Source organism: Ambystoma mexicanum, chromosome 5q (genome assembly GCF_040938575.1).
Source record: "Ambystoma mexicanum isolate Mex_15411 chromosome 5q, UKY_AmexF1_1, whole genome shotgun sequence".
Taxonomy (NCBI): domain Eukaryota; kingdom Metazoa; phylum Chordata; class Amphibia; order Caudata; family Ambystomatidae; genus Ambystoma; species Ambystoma mexicanum.
This window is the reverse complement of record NC_090933.1, coordinates 701,211,870-701,232,204: the sequence shown is the minus strand read 5'-3', so window position 1 is coordinate 701,232,204 and position 20,335 is coordinate 701,211,870. Positions and strand designations below refer to the sequence as shown.

Sequence of the window (20,335 nt, the reverse complement as noted above, 5' to 3'; positions counted from 1 at the left end):
GTGTTTGAAGGTTCGGACCATTTCAATCCTCACTGGTGTCCATGGACATCCCCAACAACAACAACCTCATGGGCGTCGATTTGTGGGAGGGCAAACTTGTCAAGCAGTTTCCCCAGGAAGGTGTTGAAAGAAATGTGCCAGTAGTTTGCTGGTCAGGAAGGCTCTGCATATGTCATAGTAAGGATGGTGCGCACAAGGGAGTGCTTGGTGGAGGATGGAAATGAAACAGCAGGAAAGGAGTGGTTGCAGAGATCAGCAAGAGCAGGTGCCAGAGAGGAGATGTTGCTGTTGACGGTTTTGTAGGAGCACTGGCACACCAGTTGGGATGGCACCTTTCAGGGGAGGCATGAGTGAATGAGGAGAATGAGGAATGATGAGGGTGAGTTGTAGGGGGGACAGAGGTGTGGAGGGTTATGTTTGAAGAGCCGGTCACAAGTAGGTTTAGTCAGTCATGTGTATTTGCAAAATATATGGGATGCAAGCGCATTCAAAAGGTACTGTTAAGGAGCTATTGCAGAATATACAGCGGATGGGTTAGCAATTACTGGAATACTCACCTCTTGCACCTTCGCCAGGACCATGCTTGATGTCACAATGTACTGCTGCACACCAAGGGAGCTGCAATGGAAGACATAAGCAGACAACATATTGCAATGTGATGCATCAATCAACAATAAAATCAAGCTAAATGTACACTGTTAACCACCAGACCATGGTCAATGCAGACTTCATTGTCACAGCATACCAATGGTCAGATACTGCATTCATTCAAATGCAGCAGTACCATGCATCAAGGCGCTTTGCACTAGAAGCTGCAAACACCATGGTGCAGCATGCATGGGAAATTCATGAGAAAGCACGAATATAATGTTTGTACACAACATAACATCCCAAAAAATTCATACATAGCAACATGTTTGTGGCTTTAAACTGCTACTGCACACCGTAATAGTTGATCCATAATCTAGACAGGCCAAATGTGATATAAAGCCATAATCCCACAAACCCTGCTAGGAATCTGAAGTGTCACTTATTACATATATTAAAGGTTCCATGAGACATACATCAGCCCAACCATCAGCACACACAGTGCCACACCCCCATGCAAACACCACACAAGTGTCAGCAAATGCCATTCACTTACCTATCCGCTTCCCCTAAATTGAATTCTATGGATAGTAACAGCAGAAACAACATGCACATACATGACAACACATGATTACCTAAAGATAATATGCAAACAGCACCCACTGCAGGAGCAACACAAGGTGCCACAGGGTGAATGGAAATAGAGTGTGATTATCCCAGGCGTACAGTGTACCATAACAGAGAGAGGGAGAGAGAGTGACACAGAGGGGGAATCCCAAGGAAATGCCAGATCAAGGAGTCCACTGCCTGGTCTTCAGATATACAATTACATGCTGTGCGCCCATGGAGGAATACACATAGGTAGGTAACACAGTGACATGAGCACCACTTAAATTACCATACCGGCATGTCAGCATGCAAAAGACATACAAGATAAGCAAGACATGCAGCAGACATGCAAACCAATGACTGATGCTCAACATGCAAGACAGTGCTAAAGCTTACCCACTGACTGTGCCGACATGGTGTCAATCTCGCATCACCTTCACCTGGAACTGTGTTTCCTAATCAGGTACAGGAAGGACAGTGCCTGGTGGAGGCCATGGGGAGCATGGACGTTAAAGGGTGCAGGGTGTCTCCCCCAGGACAGCAGTCACTGCCAGATCATGGATTACTGAAACAAGATGGGTGAAGACATTAAAACAGGCTTTGTGAAGTACCATTGACACAGCACACACGGGCAACCGAACACAAAACCCATAATTACGTGTACATGCCATCCTGTGCACCACCATGCAAACATACTAGTTGACTTCACTATGCATGCATGCATGTACACCACTGCACACGTCTTGTCCTTCAGATGTTAATGGCCCACCTCAAGGGAAATAAAGTAAAAAATCAACAACAAATAAAACCAGGAAAGGGCAAATCAATATATACAATGCCAACATCCGGGCCTGGGGTGTACAAAAAAATAAAATACATTTTTTTTTAAAATGTCCATCATGGACCAGGGGACGATGGTGGTCCACCAAGGAGGGGCGAGGGGCAGTGTGCATGTCAACTTCCACATGGGTGGAGGTTGAAAAATCCATCCATGGGCTCATGGACTGCACGGCTATGTTGGACTGGAGGGTATGTCGCTGCTGGACCCCCTTCCTGGGTAGAATCAGAAGGTGGTAGTGGTGCGGGAGGCTCACCATGCATTGTGCTGGCCTGTTCCTCGGTGGCAGTGGCCAGGCGTGACACTGATGAATGGACTAGCACCATGAGGTTTTGGAGGTCACCATGCATAACCTCACGGGATGCACAGAGTTCCTCCGAGATGGTCTCCCTAAATAGTTGCATCTCCTGTTGCTGCAGTCTCCTGCGGGCTGCCTCTTCCTCTTTGATTGAAGCTCTGAGGCCAACCAATCTTGCCTCAGGGCTTCCCTGCGGGCCCGACTCTCTGCAAGAAGGGATGCCTGCAGAGACCTTAGATCGGCCCGTCAGCTCCTGATGTTGGCCTCCATGTGCAGCCTGTGTGAGTGGCATGTGAACCGCAATGCCTGCAGCTGTTGCTCCACCTGTGTTGCTGGTGGGATCATGGAGCATGCCACCCTATTCATGCCCTCAGCTAAAATATCATAGGCAGCACCCTGTTGTTCTGCAGCATGCAACATTGACTGCTCCCACACTGTCTGCCCAGCCTGCACACGTCCCCCACGTGTGCGGGTCCCATGCCTGCCTAACCCAAGGGAGCATATCCCTTGCTGTGATGCCACTGTCTCTGGCTGCAGGACTGCATCCCTCCCTTTGACATCCGGCCCAGGACCAGAACCCAATACTTGGGAGCGTGGGCTTGCAGCCTTAACCACCACAGACGGCCGTGACACCACTGACTGGCCTTGTGAAGGCACCTGACCCCGTGCAGACTCATGGGGCCCAACTGCTTCAACACTTGGTGCACTCACCTCCGACAGCATTGCGGAATGAACATCCAGTTCAGCACCAGAGCTACTGGATTCATAAGAGTCAGTGTCATATCTAGACATTCCCAGGATGGTCTGTATTACCAGTGGATTCTCCTGGGCTGCCACACCACGTCCTCCACTGGTGGTCTGGACCTGCACAGACTCTTGTTCCTCCTCCTCCTCCTTCTCTGCATCTGGTGCCTCGTCAGCTGAACAAGGACATATAAAGACATGAGGACTGATGTTAATTGTGTTGACAGTAAACATCTATATCACATTGCTGTCCTGCAACACAATGCCGGGCATGTCATCATGAGAGTAATCACATACACACACTATGTAAAGAAGCCATCTGATCATGGCGTATGCAGACTTGCAACAACATTCCATGTTCCTGCTCATGTAGCCAGTGGACACATTGCCAACAGACATGGTTCTCTGAAATCACCTTTTGGTCCATTGCACAGCAAACTATTGACAAATACATGCTAAATGGGCATGGCCATGTGGCTCTGTATCATGCTATTACATTACATGTCAACACGTACACACATATTCACATCTAAGTGCACATCAATCACATGCCACACCAGTGTTGAACTGGCACAGGGAGTGCACACAATGTGGACATGGCCTGATGTGGAGTCCCAGTTGGAGTAGGACTGTAAGAGTAACACCTAGACAAGGTGTGTGATGTGGAGAGAGTAATTACATACACTTGGAGATAGGAAGACGGGACAGTGACACACAGGAGGGACAGGGGCATGGACCCATGGAGTCACAAATATTTGACACCAGGGTCATTGCCATATCTGCAGCGGGGATGTGCACAGTGTTCAAAATGCAATGTCACCAATGGCACACTGTGAGGCCTGCTGGTAGTCTTCATGGAAGTTATGAGTAGCATGGAGTCACCTACGTACATGTGTGAATGGACAATCTACACCATGCAGTGCATTATGTGAAACACGTGCTTCAGACACAAACACTTGTCTAGCAGAGAGGAGTCACTGATGTCACTGATGCAACTAACTAGATGGCACATTGAGGTAGCCTGTTGAAAATGTTGTTTGCGTATCCTGGTGGGGAATGACTACTGTCACAATGCCATGTGCAATGGATGTACGACAATGTGTTATATCCACTCTAGAGTACACTGGGCATGAGTCAGTACACCATGACATGGTTCAGTCAGGGCAATCATTCAAATGCAGGCAGAAGCGCAACACAATCATAAATCAGGGTTTTGTTTCTCTACACGTACTCAGGACGCACAAGCTTGGTCACTCACCGGACGTGCTCTCGTAATCTGGCAGGCCTTGCACCTGATCCACATGAATGAACTGCGGGGTGAGCTCCTCCTCCTCTGGTGACCCCCCTCCAGTTGCCATAGCAGAGGCGAGGTTGTGCTTCTCATACCCTAAGGCGTTTATCTCATCTCTGACATTCTGCCAATGCACCATACGCTGAGCAGGTGTATGTGTGCTCCCTGGTTGCAGGCACATGTCACATTGGTGATCGGCCACATAGTCCACTTTGACTTGGAGTTCTTCATCATTCTTCATCATTGAAGTTCCTCTTCCTCAATGTGCTGGTGTCCTGTGCCATGCCATGGGGTTGAGCCTCTTCCTGCTGTGCAGGCTTTGCCTTCCTGGCACATGGTGCTGACCCTGTGTGGCTGGATCCACTCAGGGCACCAGATGCTGGACCACCAGTGGCCTGGCCATGGCATCACCCACTGATGTTGGAACAGCAGCTTCCACTGCACGTCCCTTACCCTTCTGGGCAGTGACAGCAGCTTTCACTGCACATCCCTTACCCTTTCGGACAGGGACAGTAGGTTGGACTGCCGGTCCCTGGACCCTTGTGGGGGGCAGCAGCTTCCACTGCCAATCCCTGAACCCTTGGGGGGGACTGCAGCTTCCACTGCCAGTCCGTGAACCCTTGGGGAGGACAGCAGCTTTCACTGCATGTCCCTTACCCTTCTGGACAGGGACAGCAGCATGTGGATTGCATGTCCATGTGTGTGGTGGTGGGGGATGATGGTTGTTCCCTTGACTAGTGAACTTCATGTGAATGTTTGTATTGCCATGCACACATTGGTGCAATACACTGATGTTTGTGTTCTGTGTCTCCTTTTCCACAGTTGCATCGGAAGAAGAGGACGGAAGCAGTGCTGTGGAGCATGGCAGTAGGGATGCCTGCAACAGGCAGAGGCGCAAGACCCAGTCACGTCCCCATGAGAGCACATCAATGGGGAGTGAGGTGGCTGGGGTCACGCCGGGACCATCGGGCAATGCTGCTGTGGGTAAGTCCAAGAGGGCGAAGGTGGGAGGGGACTCCTCAGCAGAGGGAGGGACAGGTGATGCAACACAGGGGCCATCCAGTGCGGAAGACGTCCCGGAGTCATCCAGGTTGGTAGGGGTGGAGGGGGTGGAGGTGTCTGTAGAAACACAGCCCATGGGGTCAGGCAGGGTAATTGTGAAAACAGAATCAAAATATCGAGCCTGAGTACCCCAAAAGGAAATACACCGAACACGGGTTACAAAGGAACATGCAAAGTACTTTATTTTATACTGAATCCAGTTACAGAAACAGAGCAAAATCAGATAGCTATCGGCTCTCAGTACAACACAACGAACTCCAGCGTGGTTCAGTGTGTTCAGTGAGAGACGTTGTACATTAGAATGCATTCGCTTTTTATACATTCGGTGAACATGATGTCCAGCCCCACTTCGGGTTAATATTCCTTTTTAATACATCACCGATCTAGTGTTCGTCCCAAGTCTTGAACAACCTCATATAACTGGTTTGCCTTTAATACATGTATCAACAAGCCTATGCACTGTGTATTCTAAGATTTTCCATGCAGGCCTTCTCAAACATTAATACAATGTAATTAAACAGATGTTCTACGTTCAGTATTTGAATACATTGTTTCAACATATGCTTGTGGATTAGTTTCATTGCATGAGTAATCCTTTTACACACAGGTCAACAAAGGACAAGGTCTCAGTTCACGACTTCAACAAGTGGCCTGCAGGCAAGTTACACATTAGCTATGTACAAGTCAAGACGGCCATGTTGTATTCTGGAATGACATTGTCCACCATTTTAACTCACTAAAATGGCGGCTTACATGGATTTAAAGTCAGGACCTTGCAATACGGATTTCTTTCGCAAGCGACTTTCGAGCAGCTTGGCGTAGGCCAATATTAATATATTTATTACAATAGGAGGCACAATATACTTTCTCTTTCGACAAACCATCCTTTTGGCTTATGCAAAGTGCTAAAAACTACTTTGGATCTCCTTGCAAATAACTCCATGCATCATCGTCCATGCACCCTGAATCACTATCGGAAATATCTATTGCCATTAGGTCATTTGCTACAATATCTTTCATCACATATTCTTTGGAAGTTTTATCCGGGGCATGAACTTTATGTCCTATCGAACCTATTGCTTGTGCGCAACATCCCCCTAGCATCGAACACATACCAGGTAGACACTGAATACAGCAACAAAGAAACAACAGGATTCCCAAAATAATTAGTAAGACCGAAAGTACCTTCCAACCCCAAGATCGCAAGAAGTCCCAGAACCAAGCGCTTAGATCCCAGTTTCCCTCGGGAACATGCACTTCGGAACTAAGGACGTGCACATTCTGTATTGCCTTGAAGATAGTTGGGGAGGAATCTGGTACAAAACACAGCAAGCGGACCCCACTAATTTGAACACTCCACCACGCTCAGCTAGAATGGCATCTAATGCCATTCGGTTTTGAAGTGCTACTAATCTTATCGCCTTTTGTTCTAACGTCATATTATAGAGTATGTCCTTGGTCCAGTTGATGGTTCTCTCCAGTACTCTCGCTAGTTTTCTGATATCTTCCGAATTCGCTATCTGCCCCCAAAATGGCACAACTGATTTAGCTATATCTCCCAAGATTTGTGCTGGGGTGTCACCATTCTCGTCCCGCCATGGACGAGCCTTCGAAACTTGTTTTGTACTAGCTATAAACACTTGTTTTGAAAAAAGGGTGGAGTCAACAGCTATCCTGGTCATTGACACTTTGGTAGGATTCTTTTTTGAGAAGCAGTGGAGCTAAATTAGCACATATCGATTAGCTCTTAACAGATATATTTAAAAGTTAAATATGCCATCCTTGGCACAGAAAAACATTTTTTACACAAAGTTATGCAATGAACCCAAACTTTCTCTAACATTTTTGTCATTTTCTGGGCACATACATGCTTAGGACCATGGGCCATGATGACCATCATCATGACATATGCGTCAGGGAGTAGCCATTTCCCTTCTACTATGTCCACCCAACACCCGTCATCATCAAGTTTCCCCGAGCCTTCAGCCCACCTTTTGGATTCTTCTAACGAGGTATCAGCTTGGATATCCCGTACAGACCCAACACCCTCATCTATTGCATAAGCATCTACAGATTCCCTTGAAACATACATCTCCGTAAGGAGATCGGTAGCAGTTTCCCTAGCTATCTGATCAGTGAAAGCATTCCCTCTCCCTATATCATCTGCAATCCTTCGATGAGCTGCACATTTTTTATAACTGCTAACTGAATAGGGTGCGCAAGCGCTGAGAGTAGTTGTACTATTAGGGAGCCATGTTGAATTTTGGTGCCATGCGAAGTTAGGAACCCTCTCTCTGACCAAAGTCTCCCAAAGTTGTGGACCACCCCAAAGGCATACTGACTATCAGTATATATATTTACTGCAAGCCCTTCGGAAAGTTCACAAGCTCGGGTCAATGCTATAATCTCTGCGGCCTGCGCAGAATTATGCGTGATTCTCTTAGTTTCCACAACCGTGCTCAATGTAGTGATCGCATAAGCAGCTGTGGATGTACCATCCACAAGTTTGAAGCAGGAGCCGTCACCAAACAGCTCTCCTTGCGGATTATCCAAGGGAGTATCTTTCAAAACAATTCTACCCTTTGTCTCTTGTTCGGTCGTATACAAACAATCATGTGGCACTTCATCGCCGCAAGTAGTATCTTGCGGGAAAGGTAGGAGTTCAGCCGGATTAAGAACACAACACCTCTTAATTTGAATGTGAGGAGCAAACAAGATCAATTCATATCGTGTCAACCGTGCAGAAGTGAGGTGTTGCATTTGAGTTCGGTTCAGTAGAACATCTACAGAGTGAGGCACCATCAGGGTTAGATCACCCATCAAGGTGGACCATTCCCTCGCTCTGTTTTACAGACGCGGCAGCAGCGACAGCTCTCAAACATCTTGGCAAAGCGTATGCTACAGGATCAAGGCCGGAAGAAAAGTAACCGCACGGCCTATTCTTCCCTCCATGTTCCTGCGTTAATACAGCCAAAGCACATCCATCACATTCATGCACAAACAACACAAAGGCCTTTTCATAATTTGGTGTGCCCAAAACTGGTGCAGAGCATAATGCAGTTAAGCAAGTCAAATGACTGCTGTTGTACCGCATTCCATGGCAATGCCCTTCTTCGTCAAAGCCAACATCGGTTTGATCACTAGTGAAAAATTCAGGATCCACAACCTGCAGTAAGAAGCCATACCTATTAAGGCCCTAACTTCCTTCTGTGTATTTGGGACAGACATACAGGAAATGTGATTTATTCTTTCAGGTGTCAATCGTCTTCCCTCCCTTGACAGGAGATAGCCTAAATAGACGACCTCCTGACAACAATATTGAAATTTTTTAAGCGAAGCTTTGTGACCATGCATAGCTAGATGAATAAGTAATAACACAGTGCCCCCCTTACAGGCACTCTCAAAGTCAGCAGCTAAAAGCAAATCATCAACGTACTGAAGCAAAGTACAGGTAGAGGGCAATTCAAGGGTATCAAGCTGTTTTTCAAAGCCCTGCTGTAAATGCTAGGACTCTCTGTGTACCCTTGAGGTGCACGAGTAAATGTGAAGGAGCGTCCCCCTAAGGTGAACGCAAACAAATATCTACTATCCTTGTGTATAGGAATACTAAAGAACGCATTCTTCAGGTCCACAACACTAAAGTAAGTAGCTGTAGCTGGAACCATGGTTAGGATTGTCGTTACATCAGGCACAACTGGAAATTGTGGTGCCACAACTTAATTAATGGCACGTAAATCAATTATGAAACAGAATGGAATTGCATTATCGCCTTTCTTGCACACGGGTAAAATCGGACTATTACACAAACTTCCTGAAATTTCTTCAATCACCCCACGATGCACAAAATCAGAAACAATATATTTCAAAGCCTACTCGCCCTCAACCGAAATCTTATACTGGGGAATGCGTAGCAGCTCAATTCCATGTTTCAAAACTATCTTGACAGGCTCAATCTGTAAAACACCAACATCATTGTTGTCGACAGCCCACAAGCTCTCTGGTACATTAATGAATTCTGGAGGCAAAGATCTAGTCAAGAATTGCGAGGCAGAAAATTGCTGTGGTGAAATCGTCAAGCGCACTTCATCAGAAGAACAATAAATCACTGCATTTAATTCATTTAACAGATTCAACACCAGCAAGTTCTCTCCGCAAACCGAAGTCAACAGAAATGGACAATGGTCTGTAAAGGGACCCAAAGAAATAGGTACCGGCATAGAAACCGGACAAACAACTGGTGTACCAGAAAACCCTACAGAAACATTGGTTTGCCCTGACAGTGGAATGTTTGGAACCCGCGAATGATCAATGGAACACTTCTGTGCTCCAGTGTCTATCAAAAACTGATGTTTCCTATTTCCCACCACCATTTCAACGTAGGGACCTTTCTGATTTATGGGAATAGGTGTAGGTTCCAAACCCTGCTTCGGGCAATCCTAACGAAGCAAAATATCATCAAAAGGAAGCTCTTCAGATAAATATGCAGCGGAAGGATGATCAAATATGTTCCTGGTGTCCACACTCAGAGCCTGATTGTCCTGCGAGAAATGTTGCTGAGGGTCCTGTGTAAACTGACCTCTACCAGGGCCCCCTACACCTGGGCGACCTCTGGACCGCCTACCCATATTACCGAATGTATTATTTGACCTTTGTTGAAGGACGGGGCATTGTGCCCGCCAATGACCCTCTCGACGACAATAAGCGCACTGGTTAATGTTCACAGGACCCAAGGGCACATTCCGCTGCGGACATACTGACCTCTAACCTGAGAACTACCCCCTCTGGGGCCCCTAACAATTTGCTGCAATAGCACTTTAGTTTTTAAATCGCCTTTCCGTTTTTCAATCCTATCTTTTTCATTATTGACACGGTTCTCGTAGTACTGAGCCATGTGCAGTTCTTCTGATTGTGATTTCGCCTGCCAAGCGCTCTCAGAAGACATAATTTGTGACTGGATGTCAGGCAGCAATCCACATACAAATTTGTCCACAAATAATCTTTTCCCAGACTCTGTACCTAAGTCTTGTCCACTGAAATCCGAGAATACCTGTTCGAACCGATTAAAGAACTCGGTAGCACCCTCAGACTTTCCTTGGTCACAGGCCGTAAGCTTGTCCCAAATTATTCTCTTTTCGGGAATTATGGTTTTTAATTTAGCAACGATTCTGTCAGGCAAAGTTAATATCACCTGAGGCGGTCTTTCACCAGCTGGCCTTTCCCCATCGAGTCTAGTTATATTCACCCATGTATTTATTTATTTATTTATTCAGATTTATAGAGCGCACGTCAGCCAGGAGGCATCGTATCTCCCAACCCGGGTACATCGTCAATAGTTCTAACTTGTTTCCATAAATCTACGGGCAGGAGTACAGGAAACAACAAATCAATGTCCCCTAGGGTGAACACTGAGGACTGCAAAACGGACTCTTTCTCTTTATAGAACCCTGTCGGATTTTTCCTAATATCAGGAATAGATTGCCTAATAGTTTTCACTTCCTGTCTTGAGAACGGGACGTGAACGAACTGCGATACATAATGCACAGGAATGTCCACAGCGACTATATTCTGTGCAACATCGGCCGCAATCTCAACCTTCGGGACAAATGTCGGCGAAACCTCTCTCATAGGCAACTGAGAAGTAGGTCACTCCGAACGCTTACTAAGCAACAGAGCCAAGTCGAGCGCTAAAGCAGTCGAAGAAGTGTCAAGTGAAAAAGCTCTCTTATAAATGCTCAATAACTCTGTGGGACAATTAATCTTCCTTTTTACACACTCATCCTGTAGGTACTCTACCATTACCTGTATCACTTTCCTCTGCATTTCTAGCATATATTGACTGTATGTGTCATATACCTCAACTGGAGTTATCGATATGTCTGAAATCCATCTAATCGTGCCTTTCTTACAAATTCACGTTTCCTCAGATATCGATTTACGACACGGAAGGAACCGTTTCTGTATATACATATTTTCCTCCTCATCATCCTCGTTCTGTAACTTTTCTAACTCCTTTCTATACCCAAATAACCTCTTGACATGCTCATTTACCTTCTCCACAGTATCTCTAGAAAGCGCTAGAGTATTTAGATCCCTAAACCCTTGCGGAAGATCTGCATTATTTAATCTTCCCCACATTATACATAACTGAATCCCTAAACCTTCAATAAAAACATTTTTCTCAGGAAAATTATCCATATTACAAAGTGTGGCAAAAACGCTAGCTTGATCATCCTTCTCCATACAATGCTTAGCCCATGCAATTAACTCACGTTTCTTTTCCGGCGGTACAGTATTGCGAGTGACAACCTTTGTTCCTGTACCTCGATCGATTACAAGCGGCTCAGGACCACTTGGCAGAGAGGGAGCAGGCATATTTGATGGAGGTACTATAACTGGTGCGATAAAAAGAGGTGGGGGAGCTGGAGGAAGGGGAACATTAGGCGGAGCAAGAAAAGCGGGAACAACAACAGGTGGAGCAGGAATAACAGGAGGAAGAGGCAAAGCAGCAGGAAGAGGAACATACAGAGGTGGCGCAGAGGCACCAGGCCTTGGTTCATTTAATATTTTGTCAATAAACTCATCAGAAATATGAAGATCTTTGGAAGGAGAGATTTTCTGAATACCGACTGAGAAAGCCTATCCATATTTTTAGTCGCCTCAGACTGTTTATCCTGATCATATAACAACGCTTTTCCAGCGTTCGTTTTATGACGGCGTGTATGTTTCTCTCTACTTTTAAGTTGTTGCAATGCTTCTTTTTTCCAATTCTGCAAAACATCAAATGCTGCAGGTTTAGCCTTTTGCTTTAATAGAATTGACTCTAAATACTCAATACGAGGGATTTCAAAACTACTATTGATTGGCCACTGAAGTTCGGAGGCATGTCTGGTTTGTCTGTGCCAAATGTCATTAAATATTATACTTCCAATGCCATGCTAGCACATGCCGGCGACCCCTCCTGTGGTGCGGGACGTCTAAATTCCAACGATTGTCTATCACTGCAGAATAATGCCCTAAAGCACGCAGACAATTTCCCAGGCATATCTCAAATTCTTTGTGTTACTTGGTCAATAATTGTGTCTGCAGATACAATGCGCCAACATTCAAATTGTCAGGGTTAAATTAAGAATCGGGTCACGACTCACCTGACCAAACCTAAGGAGGTCCGATCAGATTTCTAAGAATCTTACCTAACTAATCTTACCTCGTGTATGGTGATTTCGGCAAATCTGCCCGCCTCGATAAGTGGACCCTTGTCAAGATGCCGTCTCGGACCACACGCTTATCGTCCAAGGATCGGGTCGTGCAGCGCTGCTGAGGTATCGCGTCTCGTTCAGGGGGCCCCTTATGTCACACCGTCCGATCCCGGTCCGATAGCGTGCGTCAACCTTCAACAATCCGGCATCAATCTTGAGGGTCCCTATTCGGGCGCCAACTGTGAAAACAGAATCAACATATCGAGGCTGAGTACCCCAAAAGGAAATACACCGAACACGGGTTACAAAGGAACATACAAAGTACTTTATTTTATTCTGAATCCAGTTACAGAAACAGAGCAAAATCAGATAGCTATCGGCTCTCAGTACAACACAACAAACTCAAGCGTGGTTCATTGAGAGACGTTGTACATTAGAATGCATTCGCTTTTTATACATTTGGTGAGCACGATGTCCAGCCCCACTTCGGGTTAATATTCCTTTTAATACATCACCGATCTAGGGTTCGTGCCAAGTCTCGACCAACAGCATATAACTGGTGTGCCTTTAATACATGTATCAACAAGCCTATGCACTAACTGTGTATTCTTAGATTTTCCATGCAGGCCTTCTCAAACATTAATACAATGTAATTAAACAGATGTTCTACGTTCAGTATTTGAATACATTGTTTCAACATATGCTCGTGGATTAGTTTCATTGCATGTGTAATCCTTTTACACACAGGTCAACGAAGGACAAGGTCTCAGTTCACGACCTCAACAAGTGGCCTGCAGGAAAGTTACACATTAGCTATGTACAGAGGTCAAGACGGCCATGTTGTATTCTGGAATGACATCGTCCACCATTTTAACTCACAGGGTGACTTTTACAAAGCGAATCCTAAAATGGCGGTTTGACCTAAAATGGCGGCTTGCATGGATTTAAGGTCAGGACCTTGCAATACGGATTTCTTTCGCAAGCGACTTTCGAGCAGCTTGGCGTAGGCCAATATTAATATATTTATTACAATAGGAGGCACGATATACTTTCTCTTTCGACATGATGATGTGGGCGTGATTACTGCAGTCCTGTCCTTGGGGCATGAGGCTGTGCAGGCCACCCTTGCCAAGCCTGTGCAAACTCCTGTCACTGGGCCAGCAGATGCAGCTGTATGCGCCTGCTGGCATGTCTCAACCCATACCCAGCCCCATGTGTTGGATGCGTACATACAGACTGACACCCCAATTCCATCGGCCATTCAGGATATTGTGGTACCCCTGCAGGTCCGTGTGGCAAGGCGTACACCCGTCATACATGATGATGTGCATGCTTCATGTAGACTGCTTGCACGTCATCACAATGAGGTATGCCGCCTCCTCATGTGGCTCGCAACATTCCTGGCCCAGTTTGTGCTGCGTGGGCTGTTTAGTAATGTGACCCCTCCTCGTCTTCCTCCTCTGTGCGCCTGTCATCCTCTGGGGTGCCTTCCGACCCACAGGGCCCCCTGTGCATAGGCCCACCCAGATTGCCCAGTCTGGTGGAGCTAACATCCCTGCCTAAATTGGGAGTCAAGGGTCAGTCAGCTGAGGTGGTCACCGTGCCGATCCAGGCACTGACAGAAACTCTGGCAATGGAGGGATAGCAGGCACCCACGTGCAGGGCACGGGCAGTATGCCCCCGGGTGTCGTCATCAGCCTGGAAAGGGTACACACGAACCAGGCACCGGGTGCTGTGGCAGCAGCAGGTTCTAAGGAGGGGGCTATTTATCTCAGGGCCAACCATCACAAGGGGGCAGGTACACAGTGTGTGGGAGGATGCAAATGTGGAACTCAGAACGAGGATGTCTTCCGTGTTCATGCGATATGGGCAGCGAATAGGAGCTGAGAGGAAGCGGGCTCGGGAGGGTAGGGATATGATGGCCAAAGCGGAAGTTGCGCTGCGTTGGGCAAGGAGGCAGGCTGCCATCCTGGAGGCAACATGCAGGGAGATGGAGGGGATGGAGAGACATATGTTGGAGGCCCTGCAAGCCCTCCAGGAAACAACGGAAACAACGGAGGCCCGGGGGAAGTGGACACAGCGCTGGATGATGCCCTGGTGAAGTCTGAGCAACATTGGTGACGAGGAAATGGACTAGCCCGCTGCCTGTGTATTTAGTTCTTTAGGTGTAGGTTTCCTTTATTTTAGTTTTTCTCACCAGACTATTCAAACATTACTTCCCATGTTTACTGTATGTAGTTATTTAGATGTAGGTTTCCTTTTTTCTTGTTTTTCACCAGAGTTTTTGGACATTCCTTCCCATTTTTATTGTATATAGTTATTTAGGCATAATAATGAGTATGTCTTTTTGTAAATTGACATGGACAGCTTAATTTGTTGTTTGTAAATTTATTATGTAAATATTTATTGATAATATATCTTTATGTTCAATTCCTCGCTTCTTGCTGTTCATTTCGGTGTGGGCCTGTTTGCTAGTTCTATTTTGAGGCTGTTCTCCTCTCCATTGGGAGTCATATGTCAGGTTGCATACATGCTTGTGTATTGTTGTTGCTGGAATGGTTGGTGATGGCAGGATGCACATGTGGCTGACATGTGGTGGTGTGTCAACTAGACAGATGGGTGTGCACTGTCTAATAGTATTTCCTTTGACCGGTGCTGCATCACTCTGTGTTTGGCTTCACTGTGGTTGGGGTGGAGGGAGGTGGGCTGACTGGGGGAGTGTTCGCTGGTCACCGCCATAGCACATGACTTTGTTATTGATGTGTAATACACATGTCGTGCATACACCTCCAGGAGCATGTGATATCACAGAATGCCTTCTCTCAGTAATGGTCAACCTCTACCACTGGAATGCAGTAGTGGCACATTTTTTATATTCCACAGTGGCTGCACAATTCACCAATCTCTGTGAGTCATATACTCTCTGACTGCCCTATCCTTTATAAGAGTGAGTATGCAGTCATAGCGAGGATACCCATATATGGGTTTAACATCAAATAATAAGGGTGGATCCTTCTTGTTTAACATGAAAGCCCTAACAAGGATCTGTACAATTGGCAGCTTCCTTGATAAATCCTCGCAGAAGTTGTTAGCTAGGTCATTTTGTGCCAGTCCATTAAGAAGCATCTCTCTGTAACGCAGGTGTACATCCTGGCTCAAACCAGGCCTGTTTGAGAAGGTTCGTGTCCCTTCACTATGTTATGACAACAGGAAATAACACAACAATCATTAATTGTACAGATAATCCATGTACATGTGCATCACTGAATTTACCTCAGTCCAGGCAGTCGGCTCTACCACTTGCTTGGGGAGCCCTTGGAATTTTGAGGCAGAGACAATGAGTTGTGAGCGCTGGGTAGGGCCAGCCATCAATGGCTGGAGGGGGAACACTTGAAGAGAGCAATATGTGTTACCTTAAGTGTTACTTTGTGTTCAAGTTGATACATTTTAGATTTGCACGAGATTAGCTAAATAAATGCCAAAATCGCCAATGAAATATAAACACAATCTAGATATGGGGGGTCATCACAGGTTGGGCGGATCTGTAAAAAAGCGGTGGTAACTCTATTACCGCCACATTACCGCTCCCCCAAACCTGAGTTTGCGCTGAAAGTTGGTGATTTACCTCCAGCTTTAAACTGGAGGTAAATTTGGCCACTTTCCACACATTTACAGCACTATTACCACAGCGCTACTAGCGGTGTCCCTTCTGGAGGGGGCTGCCTGAGGGTGGTGTCCCTAGGGGGCAGCCTGTAGGGGGTGTCACAGGTGAGAGGTGCTGGGGGTGGTGTCCCCTCTGGAGGGGGCTGCCTGCAGGTGGTGTCACAGGTGAGGGGGCCTGGAAGTGGTGTCCTTTCTGGAGGGGGCTGCCTGCAGGGGGTGTCACAAGTGAGGCGGCCAGGGGGCGGTGTCCCTTGTGGAGGGGGCTGCCTGCAGAGGGTGTCACAGGTGAGGGGCACTGGGGGGGGTCCCTTCTGGAGGGGGCTGCCTGCAGGGGAGGGGGTTTCACAGGTGAGCGGTCCTGGGGGGTGGTGTACCTTCCAATGAACCCAATGGGAATGGGGGCTTACCACCCCAGTCCCCCTCTGCAACTCGGGATCTGGAGCTAATAGCGCCGGACTAAGTTGCAGTAACGCAATTTGCATTGGGTGGTACCTCAGTGGATCTACTGAGAGGTAATAGCCCACTCGTGATGGAGCCCATGGTGTGCTATGGAGTGCCTACAAGCTGGGCAACAAGAAGTTTCCCAATGCACATATGGGGAAGGGGACTTGTCACGAAAAACCCACTGTGAAGAAGACACAATAATTATTAAACATGCATGCACTGATATACAGACATGGGGCACATTTACAACTCTGAAAACAGTGTGCTCTTTTTATAAAGTGGTTAAACTCTGCTGGGAATTTTATGTGACTAGGAAAAACTGGATTTGCAGGGTTGCAAACTGAAGGCGATGTAATGATTAGTCACGACATTGACATCAAAAACAAACAGGCCCCTGTTTCTATGGCCCTCATTACAACCCAGGCGTTAAGGGGTTAATGGCGCCGTAAAAGGTGGCAGCGCCGTTAAACCCTTGACGCCTGATTATGAGGTCCCTTTGCGGGTGGCACTTTAACGCCTGCTTTTAGCAGGCGTTAAAAAACCAACCCGCAAAGGGACCTAGGAGCGAATTACGGCACCGTAATTTACGGTGCCTTAATTGGTGCCTTCCCCAGTCCCATTGAGCCCTATGGGGCAAAAATGGGAATGGGGAAGGGCCATGGCGGCATGGGGAATTACCGCCCCGCCAACCTCGGAATGGGGTGGTAATTCCCCATTCCTCCATGGCGGAGTTGGTAAGTTACCGGCATGGACCATGGTGCTATTAGCACCATGGTCCAACGCCTGGGTCGTAATGAGGGCCTATGTCTTGGCAGTAATGCTGAAGGAAGATGTAATCCCTTTACGTGTGTGGAGCTTCTTATTAATTGTTCATGGGGTAAGGCCATTTGCTTTTGACCAACAATAAACTTGGGGTGAAGTAACGCTCTAGGCCAGAGTGGCTGATACTCATGATTTCAATTGTTATCTCAGGGTGTGACCCGAGGCCATGTGTGTTGAATTGGCAGTCGTTTAGATTAGAGTGTTCTGGAGACGCCAGCAAGCCGGGGTGGGTTAGATGGTTACCACCAGTTCAAAGGGAACCTCTTTATTCTGCTTTTCCTCATGTTGTTTGAAGTACCCGTGAAAGCCATGTGCAATTATGTTTAGGGTAAGGAGGTCTCAGACCAGCTGTGACTTGTAATAGATTATGTTTGTATGTGAATGTGTAACTATGGGATGATATCATGGCCTGCCACGGACAAATCCTATAAAGGGGTGTGTTGTACACATGAGCTGCAAATGGTAGTTAATATAACAGCAAACAATGGGAATGGGGGAATTGGAGAAAGATTGGATTTTTGTATAGGTTTTAACCAATCACATGTGAGGGGTGTATTGTAATACAGTATATGGGAGTGTTTTAACTGTTCCAAAAATGTATATAATGTGTCAACTTATGTGGTTCAGGGAGACTCGGGTTAGTTTGACTCTAAAGAGTCATCTAGCCCCTCCCCAGGCGGTTGTACAATAAACTTCCTTAACGTACAAATGTGTACTTGCTTCCTAAGTGGTGGGACTACTTGGGTTAAGGTGATTAAAGGCCAATCCACACAGTCATGATTGCCAGCCTGCCTCTCATTCAGGTGGGATGGACACAGAAGTGCTGACTGGAGGCAGGATGCACAATGGACCGGCAGGAGATTGTGAAGAGTACCACAGTGACTGAAAACCCGACCCAGGTAGGAGATATCTTGGGCAGGGGCTTCAGCAACCTTAGGCAATTTGGTGCCCCAACCGTATAGATGAGGTGCCCTATATGGGTACAAGTCATGCCGCAGTTCATGGCACTTTCCATTGGGTGGGTAAAGCACAGTGGATATGCCATGCCATATAGCACTGGACAATGGCACCAACATTAACTGGGCAGCCTGGCCCAAATGAGAAAGTGAAACGATGCAGCCACGGAACCCGCTGCCAGGTGCATGGGTCAGGAATGGCAGCAGAGTCTAGTGTCAGACAGACTGGTGGGCCTGCGCACCATAGGTGCCATTCAGGCATTCAACCCTGTTAGGGAGAGTTCTCAAAATGTGCTAATTTCCCTTACCTTTTGAGACCCACAGCAACTTTGCTGGATTTGTAGGATTTGTTTTTTTTTACCTGGGAAGAGTTTAAGCCTTTTTTCCCCACTCTTCTGTGTATTTTGATGTGTGTTTTACTTTTGTGTTCTTTGATTATGGAGTTTTAAAACAACTCCATGGGCATCACCTTTTTCTGTGTGTCACACGGCACCTTCAGTGTAGTGGCACAGGGATGTCTTTCAGACTGGCCAAGGTTCAAATACCTTCTCTGGGACTGACTACTGTCTCCCAGAGCATGTAAAGTTAAATTGACTTTAGTAGTCTCTTTAAATTTACAGACCCAGCACACACTATCTTCCTATAGAGTGCTGGAGGGGTTGCCTAGCTTCCCCTGAGTCAAAGCACTAATGTAACAGTCAAATGTTACCATTTCCTACTTTAAATGGCAGGTGGCAGTGGTTTACATCAAACTACTATGATTTTTCCCGACAGCTAACAACAGTAGCTAAAAATCGGGTCAGCCATGTTTTTCAATATGGCGCTCAAGACCTATCTGTAAAAACAGACTCTGGTCATCTTTTAGGAAAAGTCCTTCTTGTGTTTTTTCTCTGTGCGCCAAACCAGGTTTGGTCCCTTTGTTCATTGGCCTTTGGCGGGCTTCAGTGCTGAAGCCCTCCTCTGGCGCCCGAGTGTCTGGGAGGGACAGGATGTGAGGGAGGTGCCCGAAACTCCCTTTGCTTAGTCTCCTAGGAGACCGGAATGCACTCTGACGTGATTGGCTGGCTGACTGTCCGGCAAGGACAGCCACCCTGCTGTGTGAGTGACAGCCAGGCTGGAATGAATGGGGGAAAACTGTTTAAAAGCAGGTCTCTGGGACTTGGAAAGCAGAGTTGACCACTGGAACAAAAGAAACAAAGAAGGAAGAGGACTGCTTCAACTCCTTGACGACTGGTGAAGCCCTGCTGCAGGTCCGAATTGCCTGAAACTCCATCGACAGAGAAGCCCTTCAGAGTTAACTTCTTCCCTTGAGTTTGGTGGGAACAACCAACTCGCAAGCCACCTGGACACCGTCCCCATCTGGTCAAATTTTCATCTGAGTTCTGTTGAAAACCGGATAGCCAGAGGGAAGGAACCAGCTCATGAACTTTAAGGCACTCACACCTTAAAACAACGTTTTGCCAAGATTGTGGCCTCATCCCTGGGCAGTGCAGGAACCTCCCGACGTCCTCCTTCTTGTCCCCAGGACTGAAGCTCAGGAACAGTAAGATCTGCTCAAACTGCCAGGAACAATTTCCTCAGTTACAGCTCTTCTTCACTTTAAAGGTACTGTGCAAACGCGGTCCGGAAATCTTTCGGCCACCGAGAAAGTGCGTGAAACTTTCCTGACTTCGAACGCTTGTCCTTACCAAAACATTCGTCAAACTTTTCACCTAGCCAAATTCTTCTAAAAACCATGGCAAAGACTTAACTGTTTACTACCAGAACTGTGCTATCCTATACAAAGGCTCTGAACCATTGTCTTTGGCCCAGGCCTATGAACTG

At 46.8% G+C, this 20,335-nt stretch overlaps 1 pseudogene; it reads left to right on the top strand.

Moving 5' to 3' along the window:
• Positions 1-18,400: 18,400 nt before the first annotated feature.
• The window catches only part of LOC138498303 (protein LSM12 pseudogene), a 39,987-nt pseudogene continuing 38,052 nt past the window's right edge, over positions 18,401-20,335 (top strand).